At 51.1% G+C, this 14583-nt stretch overlaps 1 protein-coding gene across 1 annotated transcript in view; it reads left to right on the top strand.

Moving 5' to 3' along the window:
• Positions 1-8648: 8648 nt before the first annotated feature.
• Positions 8649-14583, top strand: part of CYP4F22 (cytochrome P450 family 4 subfamily F member 22) — a 31207-nt gene continuing 25272 nt past the window's right edge. Inside the window, exon 1 of the mRNA XM_072721346.1 lies at positions 8649-8706. The gene's annotated coding sequence lies outside the window, so the exon portion shown is untranslated. The remainder of the gene's footprint in view (positions 8707-14583) is intronic.

The following is a 14583-nucleotide window of genomic DNA, read 5'->3' as shown; positions in this document are numbered from 1 at the left end:
TTGTCTCTGAAGCGGGAATGAGGTACCATTTAGTTATACTTCGCAAATCCCATAGCCCTGGGCCCAGGTAGAGGGAGGTGGAGATTAATTCCCCCACTGACTATGGGGAAATGGAGACAGGTGTGTGTGTGGAGGAAGGAGGGGGCTGGGTCCCTGCAGGCAGAGTCCAGGAGTAATCTTGTTCCCTGCCCTGCATCACGCCTCCTCCAGCGTGACCTGACCCCCAGGTCTTCTGGCCCAGGCGGGCAACGTCCTTGCACCTCGGTCCTCCCAGCTCTCTGCTCCCCAGCAGAACTCGCAGGCCACCTCTCTAGCTTTTGAGGACCAGGGCCTCTCCTCTCGCCGCCCGTCTCGATGGGGTGACCTGACGCCCCGGGCCCCTTATTGCGATTATCGCTCGTCTCTTCCCGTTTGGCATCTTCCTTTCCATCCCTTCTTTCCTTCTCCCCTAGCTAGTCTCATTTCTCCGTTGAAAACGGCAGTCCCAGTCCGGATGTGGCCCAGGCCCAAGCCCTTGGCGTCGCCCCTGACTTTCCCCCTTCTCTCACACCGCATCTCAGCGGGGCCCGGCACCTTTCAGCGAACCCCCAGTTCTTTTTTTTTTTTTTTTAATTTTATTTATTTATGATAGTCACAGAGAGAGAGAGAGAGAGAGAGAGAGAGAGAGAGGCAGAGACATAGGCAGAGGGAGAAGCAGGCTCCATGCACCGGGAGCCCGACGTGGGATTCGATCCTGGGTCTCCAGGATCGCGCCCTGGGCCAAAGGCAGGCGCCAAACCGCGGCGCCACCCAGGGATCCCCGAACCCCCAGTTCTACGCCCTTTGCCCAACGCAGGCCCTGCAGCGCGGCTGGGCGGGTCCCGAGCCGCGGCCTCCTCCCCCGGCTCCTCCTGCCGCTCTCGCGCCCCCTTCAGGCGGAGCGTTGAATTGCAGCCAGAGGGAGCCGCTCAAATCTAGGCCCGCACCCGCTGCCCCGCCAAGTCGGCCTCCTCCCCTGCTCGTCCTCCCGCGCGGCGCCACCTTCCCCCCAGAGGAAAACCCCAGGCCCTCCCAGTGGCTCATCAGGCCCTGCACGACCTGTCCCGTCACCTTCCAGCCGCTGTCTCCTCCCACTCGCTCCCTCACTTTCCCTGCTCCCCCCTCACTGGGCTCTTGGCTGTTTCTCCAGGCAGGGTCCAGCCTCAGGGTCTTTGCACAGGTCGTGCTCTCTGCCCCGACCGCTCTTCCTCCAGTTAAACTCCTCCCTGCGTCTGGTCTCCGCTCAAATAGCACCTCAGTGAGACCCTTCCTCATCTCATTATCTCGCTGGATTGTCCCCCACAGCATGCATTCCATAGAATAACCTTTTTTTTTTTTTTTTTTTGGTGAAATTATGTGTTTCTAGTTATGCTTTATTGACTCTCCAGAAAGCAGGAATATGCACTGTAGAAAACACCTGGTACTCCCTGGGAACTTGGTGTTTGTTGAATGAATATGTGCTCTGTGCCAGCTGGGGCTAGGGAAAAGGCAGAGAGTGAGAAGGAGCCCGTCTACCTGCACAGAGCTCACAGCTAAACAAACCATTCCAAGAGTGAGTTTGCTGGGACTGAGGACACACCGGGGCTGTGGCTGTGTCGAGTGTGGGTTTGAACTGAGCCCAGAAGTTAGGGAAACCCTCAGAGAAAATGGCCTTTGAGCTGATAGCTGAAGGCGAAGTAGGAGTTAGCTGAGCAGGTGAGAGGGAACAGAATTCCAAGCAGAGGGAACAGCATGTGCAAACGTTTTGAGATAAGAGGGATGGCCTTGAGGGGTTTGGCAAAAGGGCTGCAAGTGGCAGTGAGCAAGAGCGTGGCGAGTGACGAGTTGGAAGGAGCTGTTTGCTCCTCCGCTCAGCCTACACCCCTGAACTGCTCTGTCCTTTGCTTCAAATCTCTGATTTATCTTCTGTCTTGTTTCCACCCTTCTGCCCCCTAGTTTGTATCCTGGGAGGCCGACTTGTATGGACCACTCAACCTTTGTCTTATGACTTCTGGTTGGGTTCGGCCAAATAGGGAGCCACAGCAGGCTTTGGAGAGAGAGAGAGGAGACTAAGGCCAGAGCACTAACATCTCCTCTCCCCTCCTGTGTGGTCCATACAGGCTGCCTGTGTCCCTCAGCCAACAGCTCTTGCCAGGCAGTCCTCTCTTTGCACATAGTTCTATCAAGTCCAGGTTCCAGCAACTGCTTTATTTATTTATTTTTTATTTTTTTATTTTTTTCCAGCAACTGCTTTAGCTCCATAGCCCCATGTCCCAGGGCTCTGGGGTGGTAATGGTTCTGGGCTGTGCTATCTTTTTGAAATAGTGCTTTTATTAAACTCTTTTCAAAATACCCCATTTGACTATTCCGTTTCCTGCTGGAACTCTCTCTCTCTCTCTCTCTCTCTCTCTCTCTCTTTTATTGAAGTGAAATTCACATAACATAAAGTTAACTGTCTTAAAGTGCACAATTCAGTGGCATTAGTACATTCACAGATATTGTGCGACCACATCCCTGCTGCTTAGCTCCAAAAATTTTCCATCATTCCCAGGGGAGATCCTGTACTCATTCTCCTTCGATATGGGCGTCACTCCTCACTGCTCCGTCCCTCAATCACTGACGACCCCTCATGTGCTCCGTCTCTATGGATTTATCTATTCCGGACATTTCATAGCAATGGGATCATACAATGTGCAACCTTTTGAATCTGGCTTTTTTCACTCAGCATGATGTTTTCGAGAGTCATCCGTGGGGTCATGTGTATTGGGCTTCATTCTTTTTTATGACTGAGTAATGTTCCAGCATATGGATGGACCACGTTTGTTTGTTTATTTATTTATTTATTTATTTATTTATTTATTTATCCGTTGATGGACGGTTGGGTTGTTTCTACCTTTTGGTGACTGTGACTAGTGCTGCTATGAATATGTTTGGGCATATGAACATGCAGGGACATTGAGTCCCTGTTTTCACTTCTTTTGGTTATATACTTAGGAGTGGAATTGCTGGCTCATATGGTAATTCTATGTTTAGCTTTTTGAGGAACTGCTAAACTGTTTTTCATAGCGGCTGCACCATTTTACATCTTCACCAACAGTGTTTGAGGAGATTGCTCTTCTTTTTATCTCTGCCCCCAAAAAGTCTGCTGTGAGCTTCTGGAGGCCCAGGAAAAACTCTTCCCCTCACTCCTGCCATGCTCCTCCTTTGTCCACTTCCACACGTTTTTCTGGTACCATCTCCCTAATCTGGCCACCGCCCCCAAGTCTAATCCTCCCACTCAGACTGTAGTTTGTTGGTTGCTGCCAGGCTGAGGACACTGGTGCCTGAACCACAGAGCCCTGTCCCTTCTGAGACCCCGGGCCACTTGACCTCTGGGCACAGGCCATGGTGACTGTACCTATTACCACTCTTCCTCAACCTCCCAGATGTGGCTCATCTCTCCCTCTAGATCCATGCCTCTGGCTGTTCTCTCTTTAAGTGCAGCTGAGATTAATGCTTCTGTCTCCCCATTCTCTATCCACCTGCTCTCTAGTGATCTCACTAACACTTGATCCCTGGGCATCCATGTCTTCCCAAGACAGGTGACTCAGAGATACACTTCTCATGATGGGCCCAGCTGCCTTCTGGTGCCTCTTCTTGGCAGACCAGGCTCCTCAGCCTCGGCACTGCTGACATCTGTGGAAGGATCATTCTCTGTGTTGGGGGCTGTCCTGTGCACTGGAGGATGTTTAGCAGCATCCCTGGCCTCTGGTGACTAGATGCCAGTAGATCTTCCCCCTCCACAAGGTGACAATTGAAAATATCTCTGGACATTGTTAAATGTCCCCTGGGGGGATAATCTGTCCCAGATGAGAACTGCTGGGAGAGTCCAAATCAAACCACACACTCCAAGGGCTGATGTTTGCCTAGCCCATGCTTTGTGCCAAGCATGGGGCTGACCACCCTGTAAACATCATCTTGTGGTCATCTCCTTCATTTTATCTGTACAGGGAGAGGCTTACAGTGGCTGTGTGCCCTGCCCAAGGCAACAGGGCTAGGAAGCCTACTCGCAGTGGCACCTCATCCCTGGGCCCTTCAACTTGCTTCTCCTTCCTTGTCTTCATTTCTCTGAGGGCAGAGAAGCTGGGCTGACAGCCTTTCTTCTCTTCCTCTCCTCCGCTGCTGCCTGGAACCCCACATCCAGCCAGTCACCAATGCAGATGTTCTCCATATCCCTAAAAAATCCACAACCCTGGGACGCCTGGGTGGCTCAGTCGGTTGAGTGTCTGACTTGATTTTGGCTCAGGTCACCATCTCAGCATGGGATCCAGCCCTGAGTTGGGCTCCAGGCTCAGCAGAGACTCTGCCTCCCCTCTCCATCTGCCCCCCCCCGCACCGCTCATGCACACTCTCTCTCCCTTTCTCTCTGAAATAACTAAATAAAATCTTTATTTTTAATTTTATATTTTTAAAAAGGATTTTTATTTATTCATGAGAGACACACAGAGAAACAGAGACACAGGCAGAGGGAGAAGCAGGCTCCCTGCTGGAAGCCTGATGAGGAATTTGATCCCGGGACCCTGAGCAGGACCTGAGCCAAAGGCAGATGCTCAACCACTGAGCCACCCAGGTGCCCCACTAGGTAAATCTTAAAAAAAAAAAAAAAATCCACAAATCCCTAACAGGATCAATAAGCTCCAATGTGCTTTAAAACAAACCAATTAAAGGGAGCTCCTCCCCTGCTCAAGCACCATCCATGGTTCCTCATTTCCCGCCAGATCAACCCTCAGCCACTGGGACTGGTTTTCAAGGCCCTTTCACATCCACTTCTGCACCCCTCCTCACCTCTCACTCCCCAAGGCCAGAGAAAGCCACCTGCCCAGGCACACCCTCCAGTTTCTCTGTGCCCAAGCCCCACCCCCTTTCCTGCTTCTGTTGAAATCCAACCTCTCCCTCAAGTCCAGGCTCAGATGTCACATCCTTCACGTAGCCTTCCCTTCTGCCTCCTCCAAACAGCAAGGCTTCAATTATTTGTATTGCCTTTTCTTCACTTAGGAACACCGCCCCCTCTCACCCTCACAGAGGGCCCAGCACCCAGTAAGAGAACATTCCTGAAACAAAGAGGGATAAAAGACATCAGCCAAATTTATCACCTGCCAGGACGAATGGGCATCTTACACTGGCTTGACAATTCCCTCCGAGGTTTAATGAGCTCCACTGTCTCTCATTTTCTGGAATTAGAGAGAGTTGAGTGTCCTAATATTTCCCAGACTCGAATCTGGGACTCTTCAGCCTCATGCTCCATCTTCGTCTTACTCCAGACGGATGGCTTCTGATATTGAAATTTTAGTTATTCCCAATCATCTGCCACCGATTATGCTCCATCCATGTATTACCTTTTATTACCTAATAGTTTTCTTTCAGTGGTCTTCCTTTGAAGATTTATTATTTTATTTTTTATAAGATTTTATTTATTCATTTGAGCGAGAGAGAGCGAGAGAGAGTGTATGCGTGCAAGTCTGGGGAGGAGCAAGGGCAGAAGGAGAGGGAGAAGCAGACTTCCCGCTGAGCAGGGACACCTGCCCCCCCATCACAACCTGAGCCGAAGGCAGACACTTAACCGACTGAAGCCACCCAAGTCTTATTTATTTTAAAGCAAAATTTATATAACTATTATTATATCCACAAGGCAGTAGATTTGGTGTCCAGGGTGAGTCTATTTTTTTTCTTCTATGAGTCAAAACAAATCTCTCATGTGAATTAATATATAAAATAGAAAATGAATCGAAAACATTCCTCCATGTGCCATCTAAAATTACCAGGCCAAGATAATTTATATCAGACGTTGGACACTTGTATCGAATTTTGGGAGCCCAGAGTATTTTCTGTGTGGTTCAGACTTGTGAAAATACATTTCTTCACTCACTCATCCCTTCTTTTCTTCCCCAGCTTCATTAAGGGAAAATTGACAAAAATTTAAGGTGTACAGTGTGACTCAACTTTTATTCTTGTGTTTTAGGTTTCAGCTGGCCACCTGACACCCAACTCAGATACCAGCTTCCTCTTTACCCCGTTGCAAAACCCTGTTACATCTCTTCACTGGTCAAAACTTCTTGCTGGATATGTTTCTTTATTTTATTTTCTTTTTTTTTTAAAGATTTTAAAAATTTTTTTATTTATTTATGATAGTCACACAGAGAAAGAGGCAGAGACACAGGCAGAGGGAAAAGCAGGCTCCATGCACCGGGAGCCCGACATAGGACTCGATCCCGGGTCCCCAGGATCGCGCCCTGGGCCAAAGGCAGGCACTAAACCGCTGCGCCACCCAGGGATCCCAAAGCTGATTCTTTTTTTTTTTTTTAATTTTTATTTATTTATGATAGTCACAGAGAGAGAGAGAGAGGCAGAGACACAGGCAGAGGGGGAAGCAGGCTCCATGCACCGGGAGCCCGAAGTGGGATTCGTCCCGGGTCTCCAGGATCGCGCCCTGGGCCAAAAGCAGGCGCTAAACCGCTGGCGCCACCCAGGGATCCCTGTTTATTTTCTTTCCCTTCCCCGACTCTGCTTAAGCCTCAGATCCACAAGGGCAAGGGTTCAGTCTGTTTTTATTCTCTGCCATGTTCTCAGCACCTAGAACAATGCTCGGGTCTTTCAACAGCACATCCTTTCAACCACATGGATTTATTCTGAGCCAAGCACTGTCTAGTCCTGTACCAGCTGAGCCTGGGGTTCCACCCTAAGGGAGACCCCAGTCTCAGGGGGAGACAGAGCCAGCCAAAGTAAGACTTGCTGATTGAAGGTTGTACATAGATATGGCTGGGAAGCCACTGCTTTTTCTGAACTAGGGCATGCAGAGCAGTGCTTGCTGGTGGGGCTGAAGGCTGGAAGCTCCACGATGGTTAATAATAGCAGTCAGCACTTGCCTAGAGCTTACTGTATGCTAAAATACACAAGTGCTCCCTACACCTTGAAAGAGGGTTTCTCAATCTCACTGTTGTTGACATTGGGGCTGGATCAGTCTCTTTTGTGAGGGGCATCCTGTGTGTGTGCTGTAGGATATTTCGCAGCATCCCTGGCTCTACTCACTAGAAGCCAGTAGTACCCCAGCATCCAGGTGTGATGACCAAAGTGTCTGCAGACACTGTCAAATTTTCTCCTGGGGGACAGAATTGCCTTGGGTGACAACTGTTACCCTAAAAAATTACAGCAATCTACTGAGGTGGGTGCCCAGTGAGTAGCTAGTGGAGTCATTTGGACCGTCTGCCTCCAGAGTCCACACTCTAACCATTGTGCTCCAGGCTTTGTGTGTGGTTTTGGCCCCTGGGTCTGTCCTCTGAGAGCCTAGCACTGCTCAGGACCTGCTCTACCCCTTGGCCCCATCTACCGTCCCCAGGCTAACGAGCCCCAAGGTTAGACTTCCCACTTTGGCTTGTCCCCCAAAGCCAGGGGTGGCTCACCTGTAACTTGTAAAAGCATCAAGAATTTATTTTTGACAAATCAAAAGGCTTTGGAATGATCATCCTGGGGAAAAAAAAATCTGAATTTCCTTGCCCTTTCTTTAGCTTCTTTAGGTTCTCTGTGGTTTTGGCTTTGGAGCTCACTGAGAGGAGGGCGATGTTTCTCACAGCTTCAGGCTTCTCAGGATCTGACCTGGCCCCTGCCTGAACCCAGCCAGTCACGACTCTCCTCCAGTCCACAGCATGTGCCTTAATTTCTTCAGATGATCCTGTAGTTATAGCTGGAGCCTTTGCTCTCTCTAGTCTCCTGTGCATTTTTTTTTCCTTTGACAGATATTTCCTGAATGTCTAGTATGTGCAAGGCCGTTTGGCCCTAGGGAGGCAGTGGAGAGCCAGAGGCCAGCTGTGAGTCCTTCCACCTGTCTGCCCATTTGCCCAGATCAGCCACCCACCCAGGAATGGTATCTCCTTTTCACATCCAGGGGCGGGGCTGACCCTGTCTGGACCCATTTGGAGAAGATAAATTGGTTAAGGACAACATCCTAGCGGGATGGTCAAGTTGGCTGACAGTGGGTGGGTGGGGTGGGAGGAGCAGGACCAGAGTCTAGTGCTCTTTGTTGAGGCTGGAGATTAACCTGGAGGAAGAAGCCTCTGCTGGCAGTAGAGCCCCAGCAGGGTGGGTTGGATCCAGACGGATCAGGAGGTCTGGCTCCCACAGGCCGATGGAGTCTGAGGATTCCTGGGTCCTCAGGGTTGCTCGCTTAGGGACCCCTTTCCAAGCTTGGGAGCAGATCCCGAGGTGGGGGCTTGGAGGGCTACTGGGTTGAGAGGAGGGTGTTAAGGAGCAGGCCACGGGGGGATATGGGCACTAACTGGCGCCAGGCGCGGGCAGAGGGCCAGGGAGTGTGATGGTGCGCGCGGCTGCCCGTGTCCAGGTCTTCGCGTTTCCACGTCTCTTTCGCTGTGCCCGTGTCATTGTCTCCATCTCTCCACCTGTCAGTCCTCCGTCTCTGGCTCTGTGCCTTTCCCTCCCTGGGCTTCTCCTCGCCCCCACGTCTCTGTCTCTGGGTCTCCCCATCTCTGGGGGCCCAACCTGGGTCCCCGCCCAGAGGCCGGCCAGGCCAGGGGCGGGCCAGGGGGGCGGGCCGGAGGCGGGCCTCGGGGCTCGGCCGGGCGGGGTTAAAGGGCCGGGAGGCCGACGGCGCGGCCGGAGCCGGAGCCGGGGTTGCGGTGCAGGCGGCTCGGGACGGAGGGCGGAGGCCGAGACCGCGAGGTGAGCGAGCGCGGGGAGGGGGGGGGACCCCGAGCGCGGCCGAGCGCTGCGCAGTAACCCGAGGCGCCCCCGCGGGCGCGGACAGCGTGGCGGGGAGGTCCCCGCGCCTGGGGGCCGCGCAGCCCCAGGACCTCGGCGGCGCTGGGTCCCCGACGGTCGCGGCGGCGAGCGCTGTCTTTTCGGTGGGCGCCCGGGCTGTATCCTTCTCTGTATCCGTGGTGGGAAGGGACGCCAAGAAGACCCCGCTCTCCCCATCAGGACAGCTCCGGGGGATCCCAGCCCTGCCCAGTGCCGCCCCTTAGGGCTGGAGTCACCCCACAGCATCTCACTCATGGACTTGGGGCTTGCCATCCCGCTGCCTTCACAGTGCCTCTGCCCACCCATGGCAGGCCCAGAGCCTCAAACGCCCCTCTATGAGCAAAGGAGATGCCCTCCTGGGCCCCAGAGTTGGCAGGGAGGGTTGTGTGAGGTCCTGTAGTTGGTTCTAGCTGATGTTTGTTGGAAGCTGGAGAGATGTATGCTGCTTGGTGTCCCAGGGCCTCTCCCTGCCCGCTTGGACCAGGGGATGGCTAGCCAGCCCAGACCATGCCAGGTGGCTGAGGACCGCCAGCTGGGGACTCTCAGGCGGGAGGTGGGAGGGAGACAGTGGGGGAGCTGGGATTTGAACAAACCAGTCCCGTCTGACCCCAAAATCCTGTGTGCTTTCCGATGGCCCCGGCCTGTCTGGATAGCCCAGCTTGGGTTTCTGAGCGGTAACATTAGCTCTGGGCTCGTGTCCAGCGGTGACCTGGGTTGGTATCCACAGAGGGGCTTGGATGACTCCGCAGACAGGGAATGAGACCCCATCCCTCCTCCCTGGCAAGCCTTGGGCTCCATTCTCCAAATCCCAGATGGCTAGGCAACAGTAGAGAATATGGTGGCAGCCCCAACATCAGTGAGAGGCACCTTTGATCAAGGGCTCACTGTGTGCCAAGCACCAAGCTGAGCACACCAAAAATGTGGCATTGTCATCAAAGCCCTGTGAAATGGGTAATATAGTTCCTGTCTTGCATATGATGAAATTAAGGCTCAGAGAGTGCTGCAGACACTCACCTGAGGTCACACAACTAAGAGGCAGAGCTTTATGGAATCCTTTCTGAGGCTCATGCCCAAGTGTGGCCACACTTGGTAGAGATGGTGGGCAGAGACAATTGCAGTTCTGGAATGATCTAGATTACTGGTGGTTTTTAAAATTTTTTCTTCCATTATCGTCTCCTTTGGGCCAAGGAAGCTGCAGGCAAAAGCAGTGATGAGACTCTTCTTCCCACCTTGATTTGCCAACTTGGCTCTGCCCTCAGAACTGCCCCTGAAGTCCTTTCTCGGAACCCCAGAAATTTGGAGTAAGCCGCCTCTCAGCTCAGACTTCTCGGTCCTTACAGTTTAGGAGTCTCTGGGGTCAGGCAGCCCTTTGGCACAGTAAGGGGGTGCCATGAGCAGGGATGGGGGGTAGGCTGTCCTGACTACAGGCTTCCAGAGTGAGTGCAGGGCAGTGTGAGTGCATGTGAGGCAATGGAGCCAGTGTTGGGTGCTTGGTTGCCAGACTGCTGGGCGGCCCCAGGACCTGCAGGTCAAGGAGAGGCAGATATGTGGTTTCTAGGGGGGGCTGCGGTTGTGTCTTGCATTCCTTCTCAGGAGCCCACACACCTTGTATGACAAGTCCCCTCCAGGCGGCCGGGCTAACCTGACAAACCAGCGCTCCATGGGCGTGGGCCACTGAGCCAGTCACTGGCACCTCGGTTTTCAGATAATGCCAGCCCCAGACAGGACAGGTGGAGCCACTTCTGCCAAGGTGGGGCCCCTGGGTGTCCTTGCCTGGTGTCTGATGCACCAGAGGAGCGGGTTTGCCAGCCTCACGGAGCATCCTGAGAGTGTCAGCTTTGAATTTCTCTCCCTCCAATAAAATAGTAATAATGGAAATAGGAATAATGGCTAAAACTAGCATAGGGCCTGCCAAACCTCGTCTCACTGAAGTGTCCCAAACACCTTAAGACGTAGTGTCTGCTATTATTACTATTATTATTTTTTAAAGATTTATTTATTTATTTATTTATTTATTCATTCATTCATTCATTCATAAGAGATGCACAGAGGGAGGCAGCGACACAGGTAGGGGGAGAAGCAGGCTCCCTATGGGGAGCCCGATGAGGGCCCCGATGGAGATCATGCCGAGCCAAAGGCAGATGTTCAACTGCTGAGCCACCCAGGCCTCTGGGTAGTGCCCACTATTATAACCCATTTCACTGATTAGCAAATGGAGGCTGGGGGAGGGGACTAGACTCTACTCAAGTCTGCTTACTTGGGGAGAGGCAGGGCTGTGATTTGAATCCAGGCTTGTTTGAGTCAGAAATGCACATTTAAAAAGACAATGCAGCCCCAAAACAACCTTTCATTTTATATTTAATTTTTTTTAAAAAAGATCTTATTTATTTGAGAGAGAGACAGAGAGAGCACAACAGGGTGAGGGGCAGAGGGAAAGGGAGAAGCAGGCTCCCCACTGCATAGGGAACCTGATGTGGGAGCTTGATCCCAAGACTCTGGGATCAGGACCCAAGTCGAAGGCAGATGCTTAACCGACTGAACCACCCAGGTGCCCCTATCTTTAATTTTTTAAGTTGAAGTATAATATAGGTAGAAGAAAGAGCACCTTCCACAACTGAGCAGTTCAGGAGTTTTGCAAATTGGACCCACACATGTCACCAGCACCCATCTCAAGGAGGGAAACCACTTGAGCCCCCAGAACACCCTCTCCCCAACTGAAGCATCTTCATTCATTTTTCATTAATTTCAACGAATTGGTCTTTTTAAAAAGTTTTTTAGAAATCTTCTAAAGTATGGGGATCCCTGGGCTGCTCAGCGGTTTGGTGCCTGCCTTCTGTCCAGGGCATGGCCCTGGAGTCTCGGGATCGAGTCCCACGTCGGGCTCCCCGCATGGAGCCTGCTTCTTCCTCTGCCTGTGTGTCTCTCTCTCTGAATGAATAAATAAATAACATCTTAAAAAAAAAAAAAGAAATCTTCTAAAGTAACCCCCACACCCAACAGGGCTCAAATTCACAACCCTGAGATCCAGAGTCACATGCTCTACCTACTGAGCCAGCCAGGTGCCCCTCAACAAAGTAACATTTAAATAGATTTTATATTTTTTTATTTTTATTTTTTTTAAAGATTTTATTTATTTAGTCATGAGAGACACACAGAGAGAAAGAAAGAGGCAGAGACACAGGCAGAGGGAGAAGCAGGCTCTACGCACGGAGCTCAGCATGGGACTCGATCCCAGGACTCCAGGATCATGCCCTGGGCCGAAGGCAGCCGCTAAACTGCTGAGCCACCTGGGCTGCCCAGATTTTATATTTTAGAACAGTTTATGTTTACAGAAAAACTATGCAGAAAGTATAGAGTTCCCAAACACCCCTCAACTCCCTATGATTTCTCCTACTGTTGACATCTTCCAGTAGGGTGATATGTTTCTTTTTTAAAAAAAATATATTGCGCGTGCATGTGGAGGGGGAGGGGCAGAGGGTGAGTGAAAGAGAATCTCAGGCACTCTGCCCTTGGTGGGAACCCGAATCAGGGCTCAATCCCAAAACCCTGAGATTGTGACCTGAGCCGAAGTATGCAGGGACCCCTGAGGTGATATGTTTCTTACAATTGATGGACCAATGTAGATACCTTATGATTAGTCAAAGTCCATAGTTTACATTAGAGCTCATTCTTTGGGTTGTACAGACAACTGATTCATTTTCTATTTAATTAAAACATTTTTAAAATTTTTATTTATTTATGATAGTCACAGAATGAGAGAGAGAGAGAGAGAGAGAGAGAGAGAAAAGAGAGAGAGAGACAGGCAAAGGGAGAAGCAGGCTCCATGCATGGGGAGCCCGACGTGGGATTCGATCCCGGGTCTCCAGGATCGTGCCCTGGGCCAAAGGCAGGCGCCAAACAGCTGTGCCACCCAGGGATCCCTAATTAAAACATTTTTGAATGGGCAGTATGTGCTCATGGTATAGAAAATCAAAAAGTCCCGGGACACCTGGGTGGCTCAATGGTTGAGTGTCTGCCTTCGGCTTGGGGCATGATCCTGGGGTCCTGAGATTGAGTCCTGCATCAGGCTCCTTACAGAGAGCCTGCTTCTCCCTCTGCCTATGTCTCTGCCTCTCTCTCTCTCTCTCTCTCTGTCTCTCATGAATAAATAAATAAAATCTTAAAAAGATAAAATAACTATTTAAGAATGAACAATTCAGTGGCATTTAGCACATTCACAGTGTTTTGCAACCATCACCTCTATGTAGCTCCAAAACATTTTCATCTCCCCAAAAGGAGATCCTGTCCCCATCAGCAGTCACTCCCTTCCTCCTCCCCTAGCCCCTGGCAACCACGTGTCTGCTTGCTGTCTCTCTGGATTTGCCTGTTCTGGACATTTCATATACATGGGATCATATGCTATAAGCCTTTTGTATCTGGCTTCTTTCGCTCAGGGTACTGTTGTGTCATAGATCAGAGACACAGGCAGAGGGAGAACCAGGCTCCATGCAGGGAGCCTAATGTGGGACTCGATCCTGGGACTCCAGGATCACGCCCTGAGCTGAAGACAAATGCTTAATTCCTGAGCCACCCAGGCATCCCTGTCATAGATCAGGACTTCAGTTCTTTTCATGGCTGAGCAATATTCCATTGCACAAATATACCACATGATACTCATCCATTCATTCATTGATGAACTTTTGGATTGTTTCCACCTTTTGGCTCTTCTGAATAGTGCGGCTATGCATATTCATATGCAAATATCAGAATACATTTTTCCATTCTTTTGATTATATACCTAGGAGAGGAACTGCCAATTCTGTGTTCATCTTTTTGAGGAACTGCCAAACTCTTTCTCAAAGTGGCCGCAGTACCTCAAAGTGGCTGCAGCACCTCAAAGCTTTTTGTAGCATTTTTTTTGGGGGGGGTTGGTGTTCTTGTTTTGTAGGGGGGCAAGAGGAACCTGGCCACAGAAAGTAGAAGACTTAACTTCCCCAATTTATTGGGATCCTCCCATGAGCATCAGATGGACTTATTACTATTGTTACCATTTTGTAGATGAGAAGACGGAGCCTCTCAGGGTGACAGCCACTTGGGGATCTTCAGTGTGTGTTCTTTCTGCTTGGAGTGTGTTCTGTCCTGGGAAAAGCCACAGTCCACATCTGGCATGGGGTGGGAGTGGGCATGGTACTTTAGAACTCCCCAGCCTGGCCCTCTTGTGCACCCACTCACCTGGAGCAGGCTCCTTTCTTTGAGGGCTGGTGCTTTCTCTTGTTGCAATTCAATGGTTTTGGAAGACATTTCCATTTTAGGGAAATCAGCTGGGACTTTTCTGGGTGGGGGTAGAGGTTCTTGCCGTGACTCCACTCAGAAGACCCCCCTGTTGCCTCTAGGGGCTACTGGGAGGATGAAAGAAATGATCCAGAGAGCCACTGCACACAGATGGTACTCAATAAAGGAAGTGGCTGATTGTGGGGTGAAACTGGACTGTCCACACAGAGGTAGGCCTGGAAGATGAGGAGGAGCCCTTGTGGGTAGAGACCTGGGGGAAGGACATGCCAGGTGGAGGGAATAGCATGTGCAAAGGCTCTGAAGGGGGAATGAACTTGGCCTGTGATCAGATTGGCTGGAGTTGATTGAGCAAGGGAGAGAGCGGTGGGAGAGGGTTGGAAGGGTCCCACAGGGGCCAAGCACACAGGGCATTATAGTCCGTGGGAAGGAACCTGAATTGTGTTCAGGGTAATGGGGAGCCATGGGAGGATTCTGAACAATGGAAGGTTATGATCTGATTTAATTTTAGGAAGATGCCTTTGGCTGCTG

Source organism: Vulpes vulpes, chromosome 9, assembly GCF_048418805.1.
Source record: "Vulpes vulpes isolate BD-2025 chromosome 9, VulVul3, whole genome shotgun sequence".
Classification (NCBI taxonomy): Eukaryota; Metazoa; Chordata; class Mammalia; order Carnivora; family Canidae; genus Vulpes; species Vulpes vulpes.
Note: the sequence above shows the minus strand (reverse complement) of the source record. Positions and strands in the feature narration are given on the sequence as shown.